A 21,991-nucleotide genomic window follows, 5' to 3' on the forward strand; every position below is an offset into this window, starting at 1 on the left:
AGCAGAAGGTTGCCAGTTTGAATCCCCGCTGGTACTATATCGGGCAGCAGTGATATAGGAAGATGCTGAGAGGCATCATCTCATACTGCGTGGGAGGAGGCAATGGTAAACCCCTCCTGTATTCTACCAAAGAAAACCACAGGGCTCTGTGGGAGCCAGGAGTCGAAATCAACATGACGAAACACTTTACTTTTACCTTTACAGAATAGGTCTGTGACTCTTACATAGTTCACTACATTTGGTGCCTACATGTTTAAATGAGAGAAAAAGCAATAAATGATACCAATAACAAATGTTTGAAACTTCCAAAAATATCTGTAATCACTATTTTATAAATCATGGTAATGGTGCATTTTTGTATGCCAAAAGTAAAAAAAGTTCACATAAATTTAGCATCTTGTTGGAATGAAGCATCTATTTGTCAAATTGATTATTCTATTTAAGACCCAATGTATACATTACCTTTGATTAATGGACTCCACTTTACATCAGTAATATATAAAAGCATCTGTCATGGGGGCTGCATTCATCATGATTACTTGCAATAATATCAGTTGCTCTGACAAAAATGGAAAGTAAGTACTTGATCTGAGCAGTCCAGATTACTACTACATTTGTATGTCACCAGTGCTATGAACTGTGGAACCCAATCACAGGGGAACCTCTTTTTAGCAGCAACCGCAACACAGAAGCAAATGTTAGTGGGCTCCCTGGGCCCTAGTTCACACACTGCCCTCATTTTATATGCTTGCTGCTTTTTTATGACTTTGTTCCATGCCTGCCCATAACATATGCAGTAGTGCAATCTCATGGAAGAGGTAGATCACATATATACATATCAAGCAACCATTGCCACATTTCACTTGTGGATAATGCCACTGGTTTGGCATTAGCCCACACAAAACATCTCTCCATGTTATTTCATACTCCCTGTGTTACCAGAGTGGTCTAGAATATATCAGAACCATTCTCTAGGGTGAGGGCTAAGGCAGTGCAGGGGATAGAGATATAAGAAGTAGTTAAAATTGTATTTTGAAGTGCTGTAAGTTACTTTGAGGACCTAATGGTCACAAAGTGGGGTATAAATCTTATACATTTCTGCACACTGCTTTGGTAACATATGGCCTAAGTTATATCAATACAGGAGGCTTCAGAACTCAGTAAGTAAAGAGTAGCTTAGGGCACAGTGCAGAGAGCAATGCTATTTCACCATTTCCCTTTGAATGGGAAGGAGGAGCCAGGAATTCCCACCTGTGATGCTCACAGCAGCCACAGCAGCCCTTTTATGGCAGATGTTTTGGAGACTAGGGAAGAGGAAGGGGCCTGCAGGGTCAACTATTAAACAGGAGGAGTTTGGCTCTGGCATCACTCATGGAGAGCCATGACATCTAACAGTGAAACAGTCATGCAAGTAGGAAGAGAGGGAAACAGTGGCAATGTCCTCAATCTTGAGTGACTTTATTGACCAGCAGAGTTCCTCACAAGAAAATAGTGAGCCAGTTGTCAGTCTTTCTCTTGTTTGAAGGCCATTTAGCAACCGGGCTCTGCTGGACCATCAGTTTTCTGAACGCTGTACACAATCTTGTATCAGATCGCACCCTAGATCATTAAGGTAGCATAACTGCTCCATGCAGGGGCAGGGAGCCAGCAGCAATAAAACACAGTAGTCAGGATGCTGCATTAAAACCAGCCATTTGGGCAGAGCAGTCCTCACATTTGAGGAATCCCACTGAAATCAGTAAGATTATTCTGGAGTAATTGCTTTGGTGATTGCAACCTCAGTATCTGGGGAACTGCATCCTTAATCAAAAGAGGATGAGCTCTTGATGATGTCACTCACATCAAAGGAGGCACACAACACTCTGAATGCCAAACCTGATCCGCAAAGACTGTCCTAGTTCACCCATTGATCTTCAGCAATGTTGGAGAGCAATGAAAGCCTGCATCTTATATTTGAAGTTTATTTGGCATTTGATGGCAAGGAATTATGAAGTTTTACAGATGGTTTTCAAAGTCTAATAATGATTAAAAATGCTATATATGTGTTGTATTAAATTGTGACTCACTCAAGTCCTAGGCAAACTAATTGTTTTGTAATAGGGTATGAATAGGTTTGTGCTTGAAAATATTTTTACAGCTAATGTTTTCATTTCTATTCAGTGAAAGCTCATGTCATTGCCAAATAAAAGCAGCAAACAGGCACTGAGCAGTCACAAACACATTTGGTGCCTAAATTTTAAAGGCAAGCATTGAACCCCAAAGAGAAGAATAAATATTAGAATATAGTTCTGAGAGTTTCATTTGTAAATTTCCCTTTGTGACAGCTTGTTATTTTATCATTTTCTTCTGTGGCAGCTTGTTAGGAAAGCAATTGAAACCATGGGGATTTTGTTATTTCCCCATATCTCTGAAACTATGTGAAAATGGCAAGACAGATGTTTCATTGCAGATTTGTTTCATGCCAAAGCAATTTAAAAGTGCCCAAAAATAATACTCCCAGAATGCAGCAGTTAGGAATTATAATAATGAGAGAATCTTAACCACGTGACCGACATGTGAAGTGCATAGTAAAAAATAAAGGGTAATGAGAGAAACTCATCATAGGTGGAGGGAAGATCTTTATTTATCTTTATTTCTTTATGTACTTTCTTTGGGTACTTTTGTTGAAAAGCAGTATATAAATATTCATTGTCGGAAGATGGGCTTAGTAGAATGTATTATGCAAGACAGTAAATTATTCCTCTCTTAAAGTGGGAATATCTCTTATTAAAATGGGAAGACCACATGTGGTGTAATGAACTGAAAGTCATCTTGGGTAAGAGAAGCCTGGGTCCAAATCACCACTACTAAGTCAGGCCGTTTTGAGCAGAAGGGGCCACGGAGACAATTGACCTGTTCCTCACACAAAAACAGTGACAAACAGTAGTATGTTTCCGTGTCTGAAATTATCAGATCATTTGACTTAGGTCAGGAAAAATGTAACCTCAGGACCAGGAATGGTTTTGGTTTACCCCACACTTGGGCCATTGATTTCAGTGGTTGACTTGGGCCTTTGATTTCAGTGAAGACAATATATCTTTATTGTTCTGTTGTATGACCTGCAAGTTTAATCAGTATTGAATAAAGGCGCCATTAACTCCTTTCTTCCTCCTCTCCCACCCTTAAAAAAAACACAAATAGCTTGCTGGAAGGTAAAGCAATGGAGTGATTATCGCAGCCAGTAGCAGCAAGGAATACTTAGTGGATCATCCACCGACATTAACAATGTTTGTGATGTGATGTTTAAATTAGTCAATGAAATATGGGTAGAGGATCCCACATGAACCTAGGAACATAGGAAGCTGCCATATACTGAGTCAGACCCTTGGTCTATCTAGCTCAGTATTGTCTAGACAGACTGGCAGCAGCTTCTCCCAGGTCGCAGGCAGGAATCTTTCTCAGCTCTATCTTGGAGAAGCCAGGGAGGGATCATGAAACCTTCTGCTCTTCCCAGAGCAGCTCCATCCCCTGAGGGGAATATCTTACAGTGCTCACACTTCTAGTCTCCCATTCATATGCAACCAGGGCAGACCCTGCTTAGCTCAGGGGACAAGTCATGCTTGCTACCACAAGACCAGCTCTCCTCTCTGAAGAAAGAGTGTACTTTGTAAAAGTAAATCTGATAGACCAAAGCACATATGGAATGGAAGTGTGACTTGGAGAAGGTATGACTGCCTGAAATCAGTGTGGCTGCTGGAGGCAGTAGCTGGCTTGACATGCTCTGATGCTTTCATCCTTGGTGGAAGAAAAATCACTCCCCTCACAACTGGGAAGTGTCCATGTTGCAACTAAGCGGGGTGGGGGGAGAGACATAGGGAGAAGTGAAAAGGAAAGTGATGGGTGGCTCAAACGAACACTCAGTCCTAGGCCTTCTACAAAGCTCAGAGGATGACCATACAGCAGTCACTGTCTCTCATCCTAACCTATGCCAGGGTTAGAACATAAGAACAGCCCTGCTGGATCAGGCCCAAGGCCCATCTAGTCCAGCATCCTGTTTCACACAGTGGCCCACCAGATGCCTCTGGGAAGCCCACAGGCAGGAGTTGAGGGCATGCCCTCTCTCCTGCTGTTAGTCCCCTGCAACTGGTACTAAGAGGCATCCTGCCTTTGAGGGTGGAGGTGGTCTGTTGCCCTCAGACTAGTAGCCGTCGATAGACCTCTCCTCCATGAAGTTATCCAAACCCCTCTTAAAGCCATCCAGGTTGTTGGCTGTCACCACATCTCATGGCGGAGAATTCAACAAGTTGATTATGCTTTGTTGTGAAGATGAAATTGAATAATATGTATACTGAGCACTATGGAGCAAGGGATGCAAATAGAGGTGTGAGTGAACTGTGCTTTCTGATTTCACATGGCTAGTTTGACACACAAAAAGGAACTTGCCTAGAGGGGATGTATTTCCTTACCCGGAGCTGGTGCATCCATACTGATCACAGTACAGTTCCCTCCCTCCACCCCACATGATATTTTTGCAGGATATTTCCTGCAAAAAATGGAAATCACAACTCACTGGCCTTACCTCACCCTATCTGTTCAAAGCATTTACAGATACACTATCATGTTAGTTACATCATCATTCTCACTGCCATCATTTCACCTCATTGTACCAGCATTGCATGTAAATACATGGTCACACATTTAAAATCAAGAAGTCACCTCTTTATGGATTTTAGAAACACTATTTTAAAAACAACCTAATTAATGATTGGAACACATTTATCATAAAAGATTTGGGGACAACTTGCTAAACCATATGTAAGACTATGTTCTCTTTCTTTGGATAAGTACTTATCTATAGTTTATCTTTCAAAACACTAGCACTAGTATACGCCACCCTCTTTTCTTGTGCAGCAATTTTTAATTTAATTCAAATATTCTGTAACTAGGACACGTTATTTGGATATGACACTGAGCTATATGGGCCACATTGAAAAACAAAATATTCAACACAGGAATAGGAAGCTCCACACACTCAAAGAAATGGATGATGGGTGTACTGCTTAAAACATAAGACAATCTCTTTGGTGACTGGCCCTCCAAACATGGAAGGCCTATGTTCAGTTTGTGTAGCTATGACTGTCAATAAGCAGCATGCTGCATCTCAGGCAGATGTTTGCTGCTGGCTCCAAACATTGATGCTGATGTGTAAAAAGATCTGAAACAACTGTGCTGTCAAACAGAATAATAACCCTTCAGCAGGTTGTCTTCTGCTTCCAAATGACACAGATACTGACAGTACTGCATACGATGGAATGACTCCACTTCACAGTGCATCTCCAGAAAGAGCTCTCTAAAACTGACAGCTCTTCTCTGAAATATCAGGTACTTATTGTCAGAATAAGAGCCATGATCCATAATTTGAACAAGAGGAAGGCAAAGCCAATGAAGACTGGAGAGAACTGAGCTTGGGATGTCACCTTTGAATTCCTTGAAACAGAATGGGCACTTAATAATGAAAAGCTAAAATTCCAATGCAGATTAGTTTAGTGGAGTAAACACAGCTGGAGAGCAGATGTATGGATGCTGTCATCTTTGACTTATAATCTAAGGCTATGTTATTAGGCATCAACTTATGATTGTATCCAGCTTCTTTTTTTCTTTTTTTTTAAAGTAAAAATTTCTAGCTCAAAAGAAATGAACCCGTGAAAGGACTGTGAGAAAAAGCAGAGATGAAACAGGCAATGTAAGCAAGGGAAATTAAATTTTAGAAGGAAGCTCCTTATAGGAAGTGATGGCTTGAAATTGTGAAAGTTGTTGTGAGAGAGAGAAATAATCATCTGCTCTGTGTGTAAGCAGTGAAGATTATTATAGCAGCAGTAGCAACTATGAACACTATCTAGCTATTAGGGATGTGCACAGCCAGTTTGATTGCAAACTGGACCGTTGTGAATCAGGCCAGTTTGAGTGGTTTGCTTGTGAACTGCTTCGAACTAATTCGAGCTGGTTTGTGAAATCAACCAGCCCAGCTGATTGGATCAACCGAACCAGTCCGCATACCTGTCCGAATTGGGTTCAGATTCGTACCAAATCATACCAGACAGTCTTTGCACATCCCTAATAGCTATAGATAAGTACTTTTAGTCTTATAATTTCAATAGGAGAAATTGAGCACATCCTTGGCTATCCCACTGGAATCAATAGAACTTAATTTTGGTAGATCATACCAAATCTGTTCATTGTCAAATCTTGGAATATGAATTGACTCAAGATGTATAGTTAAAGCCTAGCTATAAGTGCAAACATATTAATATTAAGGCAGATCCAGGTGGCCCAAATTTTGGGTGCTTGAGTGCTTGGATGCTTTTCTTTGGGCCAGTCCACACGATAAAAACTATTGCTGGTAAATGTTAATTCCCAGATTCATGTGGCATGTTTGCTCCCAATTTCTGGTCATTTGAATCCAGAATACTTTGGTGATGTTGGGCTGGCACTGTTCCAACCCATTTACCTAGGATCATAAATTTAATATCTGAACTAAGATTCTCTGTTGATCTTAGGTAAATGTGCCTTTGCTTCTGTTGGCTGTTGGTGTTTTTCTTCTTGTTTCTGTTATTTATTGATTTATTTATTTATGTTTTACATTTATATCCCGCTCTGGGGTTGCAGTTCATATAAGTGTTACTTTATACTAAAGGTTGGGAATTACTTTGCAAAGATGATGAATCTTGAAAGGCAGGGTATAAATGCATAAAATTCATAAATATAATGTCATGTATGTAATTTTTTAAAATTTTGCCTGAATCAGTGGCTCCTGAGATGGGGGGCGGGGCTTGGCAGGGCAGGTAATGGCAGAGCCACGGACCATGAGAGGTAGAGCTAATTGTGGGCTTCTCTCTCTCACCAAGCCTTGCCATGTCCCCCACCAAACCCCCCTCTCTCCCACCCTTGTCATACCTCCTTATTTCTCTCTCTCTCACCAAGCCCCCCTCTCTATCACCCAGTGCTTTCCTTGACAGCATGACTTTCTGTGAGGCTTTACTGTAAGTTTGAAGTTGCCCCCCCCCCCCAAAAAAAAACCTGATACAAAAAGTGATTTTTTTTACCCTAGATATAAATCGGGCTACATTCTAATGAAAAACCAGAGTTGTGTGTGAAATGCTCCCTGATAGCTTGCAGGGACTTTGGGGTAAATTTGACTGATATGTGAATGCATTCCTCCATTCCGGAGGAGATGCAAGCTAAAAGCCGGGTGTGAAAAACCTCCAGGATCTCCCTCCTTCCCCCTCCAAGCTCCTCTCTCACCAAGCCTCTCTCCCTCCCTCCCTCCTCCCTCCCTCTCTAAACAGCTCTCTCTTCCAGCTCTCCTATTACTGGCTGGAACAGCCTGCTCATCAAGCTGCTCCAGCTAGTCTGATTGCTAGGGGGTGCTGGCCTGGCCCCACCCCCAAAAGGCAGTAAAATTGGTGGGGAAATATAGTTTTTTGGCTTCAGGGGCTGTGTTTTCAACTTGATTTTTACTTCCTTGAGTGAGCGATGCCAGGAACTGCCCACTAGGGATCACAAGCTGGAGCATCTTGATTAGCAGCTGTTCTGACCAGGAAGTTACAGGCACAGGAAGGAGGGGCTGGAGATATCTTCCTGCTTGAGAGAATTCTCTGGCAGCTGGTAAATCTTATATTTGGCTGGATCTGTGTTTGTTTTTGCTGGGGCGGGGGCAATGCCCTTCTGTCCTTACTGGCCAGCCACCCTTGGCCTGGATAACTAAGCACAAACCATTTTAAAAAAATGATAGTTGACATTGCAATAAGGTTCAGATTACATTCATCTGATTTATCCCTGGAAATAGTGTTCACCTCCTGTTCCTTTGCGTCTAAATCAGAAAAAGGGCAGTTATTACGTAGCTAGGATAAAAGAGCACATATCAAGGGAGCTGATGACAATCTAGGACTGAGCTTGGCTGAGCATAGTCACAGTAGAGCCATTCTTCAGTGAAGAATGTTTAACTTTATGTTAATTTGAAGGATAAACAGCTTTCCGCAAAAGAATGCTAAAGAGACAAAGCTAGAACCCTTTTTTGTACACAGAGATGCATACAATGTGCATCGGAAAGCATGTGTATAAAGCTACACAAGGTGATCTCCTGGTTCTATCCCTCAGTGCTGACACGTATGAAGCAGCAGACCAAAAAACTGACTTCATCCACACATTGGGGCCAAATTTTGCTCCTGTACACCTGTTCTGATATTGCTGCATGCACTGCCATACACAATATTGCATCTCATGTTATGAGAATTAGGCCATTATTATCATGTTTTTCTGTGGAATAATTTGAAAGGCATTTTCAAATGTTTGGCCTGGGCACGTTATTCTTCAGGGCTTGATGCTTGATACTGCCATCAGCAGTATGGCACAACACCACTTATAACTAAGTGGAACAGAACTCTACATTCTTCTTTTTTCACTCCTCCAATATCTAACCTTTCAGTTCCTTGTAAGTACTGTGCAATCACATCTGTCTAGTCTTGGTACTTCACAGCAAGATAATTGGACATCCACATTTTCTTTTCACACAGCAGTGATTGGCACTGCTATTAACAGTGATAGATGACCTTCAAGAAATTCACTGTGAATAAGCTTGCAAACTGCGTGGAGGATTCTTATACCCAAGTAAGAAGCACTGGATCACATTCTAGTGCTCCTCTGCCTACTTTCCAAAAGTGTGTTGGCAGTGGTAAGCCATAGCCCATCCTTGTGGAGAAGCAATCTTACAATTGCTTCAACAAGACTGAACTATAACGACAAATTGAGTTGACCCTTGAAGTGAGACTTGAATCTGAGGAAACAGGAAACCTCCCCCCAACTGCCCCACTCAAAGAGTCTTGCCCAAGTGCATCCTGAGCTGGACTCAACACAAAACAGGATTCACATACCTCCACTGCTACCCAGATCTCCCTGCCAGGCCTTTCTCCATCTTCCCCAGCAAGCCTTATCTTGGGAAAGGAGAAGGGAAGACTCATGTCTATGCAGAAGAGGCCCCATAGGCTGGAACGGAACTCCACATTCCTCTTTTTCTCACTCCTCCAATATCCAGCAGGACTGTTCTTATGTTCTAGACTTGGTACTTCACAGCGAGATAATTGGACATCCACATATTCTTTTCACACAGCAATGATTGACATTGCTATGTGAACTATGTGAAGGATAGGATAGGATAGGATAGGATAGGATAGAGCTGGGGTCACTAAAAGGAATTCTCGACCTTGGTTTCCCAGATTTGTTGAAATATGATTCCGATAATCCCCAGCCACAATGCTGTAATTCAACAACATCTGGAGACCCAAGGTTGGGAAGCCCTTACTGCTATAAGGGGCTGAGTCCAGGAACAATCTTCTGTTGCAATACAAGTACTACTGCCATAGCTGGCAAGTCCTGACAGGTGAGTGGCAGCTTTTTTCCTCCACCGCATTCCACACCAGAGAACAAGGAGTCATGCCATCCATTTGACTTGACTGTCTCTCTGCAAAGATGAGCGCTTTGAGGACAGCATCACCAAATCATCATTTCCTACTGTTCTTCAGTGTGAACTGACATGATGCAACTGTAGCTGTGAAGAAGTGGGAATAACCAATGAAAACTTAAGTATAGTTATGCAGGCAGGCAGTTTCTGTGCTGAAGGGGGTATCAGCAATTCGACAACGTAAGTGACTGACTCACCTGTCACTAACCAGTTGAATCACCCTTATTTATTTATTTATCATATTTTAATACCACCTGATATGTACAGTAAAGTAAAATAAAGGTGCACCATCGAGTCGGTGTCGACTCCTGGAGACCACAGAGCCCTGTGGTTGTCTTTGGTAGAATGCAGGAGGGGTTTACCATTGACATCTTCCGCGCAGTATGAGATGATGCCTTTCAGCATCTTCCTATATTGCTGCTGCACGATATAGCCCATCTCTATTAAATTGGTTTGTTACTGTTAATGTTAAATTGTTTCGCTACTGTTCACCAAACTTGTTATTTAACCTACCTATTGCTGAATGTTGCTATTGAGCTAATAGGCTGCTAGATCTACAACTGAAATTTAATGCGTTTAATGTTGTACTTTTTTAAAAAATGGAGCTATCTGAAAAAATTATGGCGATAATACAATCCTGTCTTCACGTACTTGGCAATCATATCATTTCTTGGTTCTGGGCCTCTACCAGGATCCAGGGCCCTTATTGCTCTTTTGGACCTGAGGTCAATGAAGGAGGGTCTGGAGTGGGGCCAAGAGTCCAGATGGAGTGTATGAGTTCCCCCATGATCTCCAGCTACTTAAAAGAAACATCAAGGAGAGCCACTTTTGCAGTACTGAGCATGAATTGTCTCCTTTGCTAAGCAGGGTTTGTGCAGGTTTACACTTGGATGGGTGACTACGTGTGAGCACTATCTGCTATAAGATATCCCCCTAGGTTCAATCCCTGGCATCTCTAGATAGTGGAAGGGGGGGAAGGGGGGCAGGGGGAGGAAGATTCTATTTTTAAACCTTGGAGAACTGCTCTCAATCAGTGTAGACAATACTGAGCTAGGTGGAGCAATGGTCTGACGCAGGATAAGGCAGTTTCCTTATGTCCTATGCACAGTATTGGGCAAGCTCCAGCTGTCTCTCCAGGGTTGTGGTTTCTACAGAATCTTGGTAGATGCTAGACTAGAGATTCCTACAGGGTTCAAATTCTCCTGTTCCCAAGTGAAGGAGGCCTCATGTGGGTCTGCACATGGCCAAGTCCTAACAGTAAGTAGGTGTAGGATTATATGGACTTACGTCCGTGTCCATCTCTCCCTGTATAGTGTGCACCTACATGTGTATGCTTCCCCATTCATGGCTTATGGGTTTTGCTCCCGAAACTGTATCAGGCATGTGAGAAGGAAATGACAGAAGAAGACACTAGTAAGAGTGTTCAAGCCCCCAGTGATGTTTCCACTTCCTTAAGTATAATGTTTTGCCAAAATATCCAGCAGGTCTGGCCATGCTCTTCCCTTCTTAGCTCACAGCAAATGCAAGAATCACGAGTGACACAGTGCTGATCTTGATATGATAGATTTTGTTTTTGTGCCCCTATGAGTATTTTAACAGCACTTTGCCGTCTACTTCAGCTCTGCCATAATTTATAGTAATATCCCAAGGGCTTACCAAGTTTCCAAAAACTGTGCTGAAAAAGATTTAATAGTGCATTTTCAAAAATATTTTACTTCCCCTGTAAGTTACACTGACCTAGATCTGACCAAGGTCTGAGAACAGGCTATATACATTTTTGGAGTAGTGATAGGTTTACTATCTTATTCTGCAACCATCAGGGACAAAAATGAGAATGTAACTGCAGTGTGAATGGGGAAGCTCCAGCTTTCCATTAGGAAAATGCACCATTTTGACTGATTACAAACTGCACACACACACACATACACACTATTAAGTTTTCTTTTGAGATTTTAAACAATAAAACCCCTCAAAGCCTGAACAGTTCAACTAATATTAATTATATAGGATTTTAAAGGTAGAAATATACCAAACCTTTCAATGAGACTGTAGTCCTGTGAAGCTTTGCATACACTGAGACGATAATGTACTCTGTGTTCTGGCTCAAACTACTTTTCAAGCTTTCTGCAATGTGGTGAGCTCAGATCAGCAATTTGTTGGAGATCTATTGGAGCATTCACAGAACAGATACTGTACCAAAAAATGGAAGCCTGCCACATAAACATTATGACAAAATGGTTGCATGAATTGATCCTGTAACAAAGGGAGCTACAGTACATGGTGCTTGGATTACATCAGTGCCAGATTTAGACACAAGCTAAGTAAGCCACAGCTTGCAGGGATGGGGAACCTTGGCACTCCTGCAGATGTTGGCCTACAATTCCCATAATAGTTGGCCTACAATTCCCATAATAGCAATAGCAATAGCAATAGCACTTACATTTATATACCGCTCTATAGCCGGAGCTCTCTAAGCGGTTTACAATGATTTAGCATATTCCCCCCCAACATTCTGGGTACATTCTGGCTATTGGCCTCTGTGGTACATTCTAGCTCTGTGGTACATTCTAGCTGGGTACATTCTAGCTATTGGCCTCTGTGGCTGGGGATTATGGGAGTTGTAGTCCAAAAACAGCTGGAGTGCCAAGGTTTCCCATCCCTGGCCTCGCATTATGAAAAGCCTCTGAAAAAGAAAAAGGAAAAAATGGGGGGGGGGAGGCAAAATTTCAAGTTGTACATAATTGGTTGAAAAATAAAGGAGAAGGTGGAGAAAGACCCTAAAGCAGACACAGAGGTCTTTTTCACAACCAGCTCTATCCAGGTAGGGCAGCAGAAGGAGCAGCCCAGGAGTGGGGAATCGCCCAGTGTACCATGCTCCTCATGCATTGTGGGATCCCGGAGGATGCAGCTGGGTTTCCCCCATCTTCCTCACCACTCCAGGAGCACTCATGCGTCAGTTGTGTAGGCATGTGGTGGGTTAAGGAGCAGCAAGGATTGTGTGTGGGGGGGGGAGGCAAGTGGGGCCTTCCTCACAGATCTTCCCAACCCCAGCAGCTAAGGTCATGTGAACAACCTTGGGGTTATTCTGGTAAGACAAAAATATATGGCTACACAGTTATCATACTGGGTTTATAAATTTGTGCAACTGTAAGTTATATCAGTTATTAGACAAGTGCCAGGTTCAGACCAATGGTCGCCATCACAGTTACAGGCAGTGTTCACCTCTTCAGATGAATGCTCATAGGAAGCTGCCATATACCGAGTCAGACCATTGGCCTATCTAGCTCAGTATTGTCTGCACAGACTGGCAGTGGCTTTGCCAAGTTTGCAGGCAGGAGTCTCTCTCAGCCCTATCTTGGAAATGTCAGGAAGGGAACTATGTTGGAATCTTCTGCATGCAAGCAGAAGACATCAAGAAATGCCAGGAGAGCCTATATGCTCAGCATGCAAAATACAAATGTAAAAATAAATAAAATAAATCCTTGGAGATTAATTTTCAATATGTTGCCCATGGGGAAACCGTATAAACTTCCTATTTCCCTCATTCATCTTACCTGAGATATTTTCCTCTATGTTAAAATTGTTATTCTTGTAGTTCTTTTAAGAAACACTAATAAAACTGAAAAATAAATAAGTGCTTCCAAGTCAATATATGCAGAAGACTTATCAGGAAAAAGAAAATGAACATAATGTGTTTTATAATGATAGAAGCATGTCATTTTCAGTAAAGTGATTCATTCCTACCACATTGCAAAGGTGCATGATCTGCCTGAAAAGTTGTGAAAGTTGCTTATTTCCTAGCCATTCAGATTCCCTAAGGCCACACACCTAGTGCCCTTTGCTTTTTTGTATAATTCTTCAGTTATTCTGTCACAAGCTTAATCTTCCTCCCACTGTGCCATCCCCTCAGTTATCTATCTCCTCCCACTCAGTGAATGTAAAGTCCCTATTCCCCCTGCCTTAACCCTTAAAAAACAAACAAACAAAAACTCTGGTCCAGGTCTCCTTGAAATATACTGATGATTAAATGTTGAGGGTTGAGTGAGCATGGGGTGTTGTTGTCTCGGCAGGTGAAGGTCTCCCTCTCTGAGCTTCCTGCCAGCAAGAAATGCTGCAGGCAGAAGAGAGTCTTAAAAGGGAGTCAGGGGCTGTTTGGCCCTGCTGACAGACTGATATTGGGGAGGGCATTGCTGACCAAGCAGGGAGGGATGTGTGGTGTTGTGGGAGAAGAAGCTCTTGCAAGATGGTTGTTCCTGAGGCTCTTGGGCTATTTAAACAAGCAGGAGCTGTCAAGGGATATTTAAACAAGCAGGGGCTGATGATGGGGCCTCAACTGAGCAGGAGGAGCACTGAGGATTTGAGGTGCTGTAATGTCTCTGCTTCCCCACATAGACTCTGAGGCCCAAGCAGTGAGAAAGGAAAAAGGCTGGAGATTCACCTGGGCAGCTGACAGGTGTTGGGAAAATCAAAGATGGAGACTTGAACCAAATGTCCAATGGCCTTACTGTAGTACAAGGCCAAGCATAGATAGTAGCGCTGAAGAAATGTATCTTGTTAGTTAACCGTGATTGGTCAATGCTGGTCTGAAGATGTGCAATGTACAGATACTCATTCTGACCAAATGAATTTGCATAATTGATAAGACTTTAGTATATAATCTGTAAGCACCATTTTGTGGGGTTCTCTTGTCCCTCATTGTAAGAATTGGAGAGGGCCTGTTATACTGTGATCAATAAAGCTTTGAATCTGACAGAACGGTGTGGCCCCTGCCTATAAAGAATTTCTCCAACACAGGACCCAGCACTAAGATGTGGCCTACTACATCTATTTTTTAGCCTACTTTCCAGTAGGCTTATGAGATCACCCAGCATTCCGTGTATGTGTGGTTGTCCTTGTGTGTCCCCTTACCCCATCAACTTCGCAATGCCTGGACCAATATGAACCAAATCGGGTACAGTTGTAGGCACATATAGGGACATCTCAATGGCTTATTTTGTGATGTCATTCACCCCAATTCAATATGGTGGATGTGTAAATGTTTGAGGTGCAAGTGGTCTAACTTGTGAACCACCTAACCAATTTGAACCAAATTTGCTACTGATGTAGGGACACATAGGGTGCCTCAATGGTGTTGTTTGTGATGATGCCAACCACCTCGATCCCAGACGGTGGATGTGTGAACATTTGAGGCACAAGAAGGCTAACTTGTGGACTGCCTAACTGATTTGAGCCAAATTTGTCAGAGCTGTAGGGACACACAGGGACACCTCAGTGACATAGTCTGTGATGATCTCATCCACCCTGATTTGAATCAGGGTGGATGACATCATCACAAATGATGGCGACACATGGACATTTGAGGTGCAATTGGGCTATCAGATGAACCACCTAACCGATTTGAGCCAAATTTGCTACAGGTGTAGGGACACATAGGGATGGCTCAAGGGCATAATTTGTAATGATGCCATCCACCCTGATTCAAGATAGTGGACACGTGAATGTTTGAGGTACAAGTAGGAACCAGTTTGGACCAAATTTGGTACAGTTGTAGGGACACATAGGGACACCTCAAACACATAGTTTGTGATGATGAGGCACAAGTGGGCTAACTTGTGAACTGCCTAACCAATTTGGACCAAATTTAGTCCAGTTGTAGGGATAGTGAAGGGAAAGTAGTCAGACTATTTCTACTAGAACAACTTGTTATTTATTCTGAAAGGATACATTTTCAATTAACTAGCTACCTTAAAGATTGTATTACCTACTAACCACTATGCAACAAATTCTAAAATTTCAACAGCTGAAAAGCAAATGACCCCTGCTGATTGCTCCTTTTCTGTTACACATGCTGAGGCTGTTCTCATGAGAATCCTAGCCTGGGCTAGGCTGCTTGTGTGGATCACTGGGATACACACGGATTCTGGTGCTCCCGCCCAGCCTAACCCTGCTCTTAAGCCCCTTGTGTCTCCAGATCCCTGCTCAGCTGGTAGATGCAATACCACTCTTTGGCTATCCAAAGTAGGGATGCTGAATGGGCTGGGAGTTATTTGCACATGGTTTCATGCTTTGGGGTAAATGTTGAGCGAAGCCACTTCGAACTACACTCACAGCATTAAGGGAAGCAGCCCCCCTCCTCTGCTCTCAGGTTTTGTTTTGAAACAAGTTCACATGGCAGGTGTCCATGTTTTCCTTCGAGCCTATGGTGGGGGGAGCTTCCTAAAGAGCGATATCTGCATTTCTAAAGAAGCATCCCTCTTATCATGCTAATGATTCTCCATCAGTTCCTCTCTCTATTTGCTCCAGCATTTTCAGAGAAAAGTACCTTTAAACTAGCATTTTAAAAATCCAGAAATACATCAAGATAAGCTAGAAGAGTTGGCATCACAAAGCCCGATTTGTGTGTGGAGTGGGTCCAAGAATCTCAAAGGGACTTCAGGGTAAGTTTGTGTGACAAACACAGACCTCCCATCATCTTGAAGCAAGAGTCCACCAATTTCCTAATCTTATCTGACACAGGAGACAGGGCTACTTTGCATCTCACCACCCAGAGGGGAGGAAATTAGCATACTCTTTGAACTACGGACAGGTGTGAGACACCCACAGTCCCCGGAGCCAGATCACCCCCTCCCTCAGGGCTTTAAAGCTAGAGGGCAAAGGCCTAGCCAGTGTTCCTCTTTTCCATCTGCAAGTGGGTGTTTCACAGGAGAAGCTGTAGAGATTAATGCTCTCTCAGCCATAGACCTGCCTACTGATAGACTAAGGTAAAACTCAGTGCTAGTAAATGCTTTTTGTATTTTTTCTTTTGAATTCCTGTATTCCTTTCTTCACTGAGAACCTGCCAGTTCACCCTATTTCCCCCCAATTCCTTGTTCTGTGTGCAACTCCTGTTTCTTAATAAAGTTCATATACTTAGAAGTGGCTTCAGTCTGATTTAACAGGTTCTGGAGGGTTACTTGCAAAACTCTTCCCCATGTGCCTCGTAAGGTCATTCACTACTGTTGAGTTGTTTTCGGAGTAAAATCTTGTTGTCTAGAGCTGGGTTGTGTGGATTCTGGCTGTACAGTGCCTGTCAGTCCCAAGCCAGAAAAGTCCCAAGCCATGTCTAAGCCTGGTCAGTGGCTTTAGATCAGTCTTCAACTGGTGGTAGCCTACTTTATTTATTTATTTATTTATTTATTTATTTATTTATACATTTCTATACCGCCTTTCGTTAAAAAGAAAACCCCAAGGCGGTTTACAAAAATTAAAACATATAATAAAAGCAGTAAAAACATCAAGCACTAAAACATCAAGCTAAAAACATATAAACAAGCATAAAAACACAACAACAGATAACAGATAAACTTTGAAGGAGCGATATGCTCCTAGATATGGGATGAGAACAATCTCTCTACTGAGGGTAGATCCCAGTAAAGAATAGAGTCACCCCCATTTTGTCACAGTTTGGCTGGTGTGTGAATACACACACTCTCTTCTGAAGGAGATTCGGGGTAGAAGCCCTGTATGTAAAGCCTCCAGGTGACACAGGGAATTAGTTGCTTGTGATCTGCTTCCAGAGCCCCTGGGTAACATTACACTACCTTGCAGGTAGCTGGGAAATAGAATGATGCCGATGCCAATGCTGGATTCTGCTGAACAGGTGGGATCTGTCCTCAGAACTAATATTACAGTAGTATAAGGCACGAGTTTGTATGTGTCAAAACAGGGCCTCCAGCAGCCTGCCCCCAGCACCTTACTGCCCAACCAGGGCCAAACAACACTGAAACATGTTAACATTGGTCCTTGCAAACTTGGTTTTTGTTCTCTAAATATCAGCTGCAGATGGGGAAGGGGTAGTGCTGTTCAAAATAGGGACCATGGTGTGTGTGTGTGTGTGTGTGTGTGTGTGTTTAACAGTTTGCTTCAGTTGCAGTTACAATCTGGATGACATGTTTAGCATAACATATAGCTTGGCCCTTGTCACTGCTCACTGTAATGACTCTGAGTCAGACACTGAAGAGGCAGGACCAGGGCTAGCCTCAGCCCTGGATCATGACACCAGGTGGGAACTTGAAGAGGGACTGGGGTCCTCTAAGGAAACTCCCTCGGGGTCTGGGCTACCTCCTCGGGCAATGCCCTCAGAATCTGAGCTCACTACAGATCTGGTATGTCTCACACCATCATCTCTTCCACTTCAGTGTCTGTACACCAGCACCAATAACAAGCTCAGCAAGAACGGAAGAGGAATGCCAGACTCCAGATGGTTGTCTCTTTTAAGGCTTCTCTTCTCCAGACAGGGAGACGGCATCCAGGAGGGGTAATCTGGACTCAGGGCTGACTCTGCCTCTGTGTTGTTGAGTCAATATGTTGCCTCAGACCTCTCCAAGATCCTGCAGCCTAGCCTAGCTTAGCCTGCTGTGCCTTTCCCTTTGCCTCTCCCACATGGGCAACCAGGACAGGACAGACCTTAAGCAAACTGAGTTACTGGCCTGGTCTTTGCTGTGCTACAGTGCAGCCCAGGTGATGGCAAGAGAAGGCATTGCTGCTTGGTAGCCCAGCAGACTAGGTGCTCTGAAGAATCATTTGGCCACTTGGAGTCTTGCTCTGGAACCTGACTGAAAGCCCACTACTTATTTTTGAACTTTGCTGTTGTTTCAGATTTGTTTCTTCAATATGAGTAATCTCTACAAGTATCCATGGAGATTTCTATTCCTTGCCTCACCTTCCCTCCCCCTGACTGCCAATGGTGAGAATCAAACAATGGCGTACGTGTTTGTTTTTGCAAGATTCCAACAAATGGGGCTAACAAGTTAAAAAAAAAAATCTGACAAATGAAGATACTTGCCACAGGATGGATTGCAACATTTGTGTATCACAGACAGTTAAAGCCTCATGTGCCTGAGACCTAGAAATTTGCATACCAATAAGGTTGTTGGTGAGAAGAATATGAATATAATATATAGCACCAACAGATCTTTTAGTGGAAATTTATACATGTAATATTGACCTTGCAGCTCAGCTTTCTTACTGCTTATAATTCCAGTCATTCAATTCTCTTGGCGGGGGGGACAGGATAATGAAGTGTATGGCATTATGAAAGATGCAGAGGGTAAAATACAATTGATAAATGCAATCCCCCTCCAAAAAAACCCCCAAGAAACGATGACAAGACTTTTTCCCCTTAGACATATTGGAGAAAAACAACCTGAAGGTCAGACATTTCCAGTTAGTGATTGGTGAGGTCAATGGCCAGCTGACCATTAACTGCCAAGAAATGTCTTCAGCATGAGCCATTATTGTATTAAATTCCAGCAGCAAAGTTTTAGTGAGAAGACTCACATCTCCACCTCTATAATTATTCATTGTATCCCAATGGTATTCATTTTTAGATGATTTCTCTCTTTATTCGATATGCCCTTCATCATCCATGGAAGTGAACAGATTTAGTTGGGCCATGGGGGTAGGTTGGGGAGAAAGATGGTAAGATGGGATTAGCAAAGATATGCAAATTTATTTACCCATAAATGAAGCCTGTTGACATGTATTGTGATCAAAACACACATTATGGGTGCAGGAGCACAGCTTTGGCCCCATTCCCCCTTCTCAGGATGTATTAGTACTGTACCACATTAGGCCACTTACAGCAGAGTGCCAAAAGCAGGGAGGGCGCAGGAACTGGTGAAGATACAGATGATTTACAATCCTGAACCCTGGGTTGCACATGTGCCTTCTTTTTAAAAGAGTAAATGCTCAAGGACACAGAACTGATAAATAACTAAGTCTGCCCACTGGTCAATTTTGCTGCTCCTTCTTTCTAATTTTTGGCACTGCGGCAGTTATTCAAGAGGATTTGTGTGCAGATACAGCTAAAGTACTGATATTTCCCCTGTGTGGCTATGTGCAATGGCTAGAAGTCCTGTCTGCTTTAACTACAAATGCTTCTCATGACTCCAAACTTGACTCCTCCCAACTGGGAGAGGAAGCAGACAGTTCCAGAGATAAGATAGGGTGGGGAGATTTTACAGCTCAGACCTCCAGTGACCTCATGGTGCCACAACCCCCACACCAGGAGAACTAGAAACTCAGCCAGCACTTCCACCATGACCTACCACGCAGCCTTTCCTTCACCCTCTCACCCAGATGAGTCCAATGAGGACCTGCCAGTTCCCCCAGTGCAGCCGGAGCTTGCACTTAGAAAATAATGAAAGGCCCCTTTAAGCAACAGAGCCTTCCCTAGAGCAGGGCAATTCCTAGAGCAATTCATTCTGCCTGCTGGGCAGCCCTAATGAGAACTAACACTCTGCTTCAAGCAGCAGCTGGAGCAACATTGTTCATATGTTGCTAAACCCAACTCTTTCGGGCCCTTGCTTAGAGCTAGGTGAGGTCCTGAACCTTTTGCTTCAGAGCTTTGCTGCCTTGATGAAGACCCCAGCTTGGCCTAGAAGAAGATACTACTGGAACACCACATGTAAGGCAGACAAGGCAGAGATGAATCACCATGCCCCGTTCACTCTAAAACCAAGAAGACCCCTTTCTATGGGAAGGTTCAGGCATCCTGGTATCAAGTAGGGTGGCATGAACTGGCAGTAGCCCGCAAACACATGCTCCCAGTGTGAGCTGGAAATTCCCCACCTTGCACGTCATATGAACTGGCCAATATTGGTTTGGTGAGCAGCACTTCTCTTCATCATCCAACATTTGTTTCCAAGATTATCAGGTGGTGGAGGCAACTGCTGCTTGTCAACTCACCTTGCAGGTGTGCAAAACACAGAAGGTGGAGAACCTCTGGCTCATACCAGGGGTGCATGTTCACCAGGAACCAGAGGTGCTTTTACCCCTGGAATTTGGGACTGAAGTCCAGGGCCTCCACAGCCCCTGGGCCCCCCGAAATCCTCTTTATCTGTCCCCTGTGGTGTGGTTGCCCGATGGTGCATGATGATGCTTAATTTGTAGGGGAGGAGGCCCTCCAAAGGCCTCTAGGTCCAGGCTCCAAAATTACCTAGGTGCACCTCTGCCAGGAACTGGTGGCTTGTGCCACCTTACTTCCTGCTGTGATGTGTGAACCTGACCTATTACTCCTAGTCAGTGCAAGGATGGGTTGGTAATAGGAAATTTGGGATTATCCTGTGGGCCCCCCTAATCCCAAGAGATCTCCTGAGTGGTGCTTCTGAACCTTCTAAGGGCTCATCCTTTGAGCGGAAGTGCTGCTGCTTCCATACAGGGGTATAGCTGGCACAGGGGCATAACTATTATAGGGCAAGGGGAGACAGTTGTCCAGGGGCCCACTGCCTTGGGCCCCCCCCAGAGGCAAGTCACATGACTAACTCCCCCAGCTGCACACCCGCCTAAGATTTCCTTCAGTAGTATTCATCCTTCAAAACTGATGTGGGTGTTAAGACCTTGAGCTACCAGACCAGCATGTCTTTCTCTAGTACTATTAAATTATTTATTTTTTTATCTATCTATCTATCTATCTATCTATCTATCTATCTATCTATCTATCTATCAAATTTATACCATGCCCAAACTTGCGTCTCTGGGTGGCCATGCATCATCCACAATTTATAAAACCTTAAAAAAAATAATTTAGGATGATGTTCTATTGTGGCATTCTATTTGTGGTGTTCTATTGTGGCGTTCTATTGTTATGTTTATATATATATATATATATATATATATATATATATATATATATATATGCCTTTTGTTACCACTATTCAGCCTCATTTAAGATTTCTTTACTTCATAAGCTGAGCTTTAGTGAGGCGGGGCCCATTTTAAAAATCTTGTTCCCTGGCCCACTCCAACCTTGCTACGGCCCTGAGCTGGCTTCTAGAGCTGCATCAAAGAGGGCAGAGGCTCACACTGCTGCTGTTTAGCCCTGAGCAGCTAATTCACACTGAGCAGCTAATTTCACACTGTACAAACCATGCACAGCATTACCCCAAATATGTTTACTTAGAAATAAATCCCACTGAGTACAATCAGATTTACTCCCAGGTAAGTGTGCATAGAATTGCCACCTTTGGCTGCTAGTTTACCTTTAATAAGTAAGAAGTTTAAGCCTTAGAACCTTTTTAAAGGATTGTGGGGAAGCTTAAAGTGCAGTGTTTTCATAAAGAACAATTCTGGAAAGCAGGAAAGCTGGTATTTATATAAACAATCAAGGATTAGGGAGATTTTCCTTTTGCTGCTGAGTGCAGTGACACCTGGATGGCAGAGAGCCTAAAACTGGATTACCTTTCGGTTTTTCAGTGTTCTCTTCATGAAACTGGTTTGGATTGTGCCTTTACAAACTGGAGTACTTCCATGAAACAGCAGAAATTCTAACAGGCCTCACTAGTCTTTGGAGATCCAAATATGGATATCCAGTTGAAGCTTTCCCCAGTGGAGCCAAATTTGTGGCCTTCATCAAGGAGGAGAATTGCAAATCTCTTTCAAGAAAGTGTTGCTTCAGACTGAGTAAATGAAAACCAGGATTGCATGGAAATTACACGTTAGGATTGAAACAAGCAG

The 21,991-nt window shown here is 43.1% G+C and overlaps 1 protein-coding gene across 3 annotated transcripts in view; it reads right to left on the reverse strand.

The window, feature by feature from the left end:
• Positions 1-21,991, reverse strand: part of FRMPD4 (FERM and PDZ domain containing 4) — a 564,699-nt gene that overhangs the window by 432,473 nt on the left and 110,235 nt on the right. The gene's annotated exons all lie outside the window — the stretch shown is intronic.

The sequence above is a fragment of the Hemicordylus capensis genome, chromosome 3 (assembly GCF_027244095.1).
Source record: "Hemicordylus capensis ecotype Gifberg chromosome 3, rHemCap1.1.pri, whole genome shotgun sequence".
Lineage (NCBI taxonomy): Eukaryota > Metazoa > Chordata > Lepidosauria > Squamata > Cordylidae > Hemicordylus > Hemicordylus capensis.